This window comes from Anoplolepis gracilipes, chromosome 6, assembly GCF_047496725.1.
Source record: "Anoplolepis gracilipes chromosome 6, ASM4749672v1, whole genome shotgun sequence".
In the NCBI taxonomy this organism is placed as follows: domain Eukaryota; kingdom Metazoa; phylum Arthropoda; class Insecta; order Hymenoptera; family Formicidae; genus Anoplolepis; species Anoplolepis gracilipes.
Genome location: NC_132975.1, coordinates 12,818,852 through 12,820,760, shown reverse-complemented (window position 1 = coordinate 12,820,760; position 1,909 = coordinate 12,818,852). Strand labels below are relative to the sequence as shown.

Here is a 1,909-nt window from a genome sequence, read left to right as displayed (position 1 = left end):
CTGCAAACAGAAAGACATACCAATTATTTTACAGAGTCGTTAAATTTTTGCTTTTAGAACGCGTGCCATTATAGACTTTATATATGTATCATATTTAGATTGAGAAAATTTTTCCGTTTACTGCTCTTTTTAATAATTGTCATTGACAAGATTTTAGCAATTGCTCTATACGTTAATTTTATTATTTTCCATCAACTGATAAATTATTATATTATTAACTTTTTATTGAAATGTAATTAATTGTTAATTATTAATTATTAACACGTAGACTTTAGCCAATTAATATACGTATATACACGTATATAAATCTTTTAAGCTGATCATCAACTTTACTTTTTACAAATTTCTTTATTTTAATATCAGATGATTAGTGCTCTAGTATTAAAATTTTTTAAAAATTACAAAAAGTAGAGTTTATCAGTTTTTGTAATTTTATTATTTTGGAGAGCTCACATTTCATTCCTTTCTCCTCATCTTTTGCTGCTATATATAATATATATATATATTTGTATGAAAACAAAGTTTTAATAACGCGCTAATAAAAATATTTTTATCTTATATATACATCTCGCATTGTTCAGATAGTAACGAAAGAATATTATATTGTTCCGCGGCAATGGTATCTATTATACTGGTATGATGCCATAATAACGTTGTAATAATCTTTAACTATCGGTCGCTCATGGCTGTTCCTCGAAAGTCGTTGGTACATAATCGTTATTACGGCATTTCCTATCTCAAAGTTGTCTTTTATTACGATTCCCACGCGTACGTCTGCTCCCTTCCTCCTTTCTTCTTTCTTCTCTTTGCAACCCTGATGCGGTAGCAGTAGTTATTCGCGCGGTTCGCGACAAGCAGAGGACTCGTCCCTCTAATTAAATCGCTCGAGCCGGACGGCCATGTTCCACCTGGCAGCGAGAAGAGGAGATCAGTCTAAGGGGGTCGGAGAGGGAAGGGAACGACGCGCGCCGGCCGCGAAGGAAAAGGAAGAACGAGGGAGGACTGGTATAGACCGCGAGTCCAAGGTCATGAATGCGAAGGTTATCGTACTTCTCTCCCACCAAACGCAGAGCGAATTTATCGGGTACCGTGCGACGACGCGTTCGCTTTTCCACGCTCGGAAGAAGGAGGAGAAGCAAAGAGAAGGATAAAATACCGAGGAGGAAGGATAGAGAACGCCGGAGAGACAGAGAGGGAGGCAGAGATATAAAGCATTTTTCAGCGATCCCGAAATCCGTGAAAATTTTAAGTGAAAATATTTCGTCTCTCGGCCTTCAATCTTTGAATAGCAAGCGACTGTATTCGTCATTGACAAAAAAAGTTTAAATAAAAAAAGAGTGAGAGAGAGAGAGAGAGAGAGAGAGAAAAAGAAAAAGAGAACCATTAAAATCTTTATTCATGTTTCTTTTGTGTTCAAGAGTAAGGTAAGCGGTCAAGAAAGCAACCGATATATCGTTGAAATGTGCGAGCGAGATAAGGAAGTCAAGCAGAGAAAGACAGAGAGGAAAGGACGGAGGCGAGCTAAGAGAACAAAGAGCATCTGCTTCAGGAAACGCTTTTCAAAGCGTTACAACACTAGCGCGACTCCTTCTCGCGCGCGCCGTCTTCGTGCAAGAATTTCGATTAACTCCCCGAGATAAAAGGTGAACGCTCCTGAGGGAAGCGTCCGTGAAGTCGAGGTCGCCGGAAAGCCGCGTTTAACATACCGAGGCCGACAAAGTCGCGAGGAGCGTAACGCGTAGAGGTCGTGAAACCGAAAGCGAATTCACGCCTTTATAAAGTGTAAATATATCTGCGTTAAAATATAGTTATGTAAATACATAGAATATCTCCTAACTGAATATAGAATATCTTTATATTTAGAAAAGATATGTTTCAAGTACGCACGCATCGTATTTTACCAATGCGT

The 1,909-nt window shown here is 38.3% G+C and overlaps 1 protein-coding gene across 6 annotated transcripts in view; it reads right to left on the bottom strand.

Annotated features, from left to right (window-relative positions):
- Brat (tripartite motif-containing protein brain tumor) overlaps positions 1 to 1,909 on the bottom strand; it is a 104,265-nt gene that overhangs the window by 25,593 nt on the left and 76,763 nt on the right. The gene's annotated exons all lie outside the window — the stretch shown is intronic.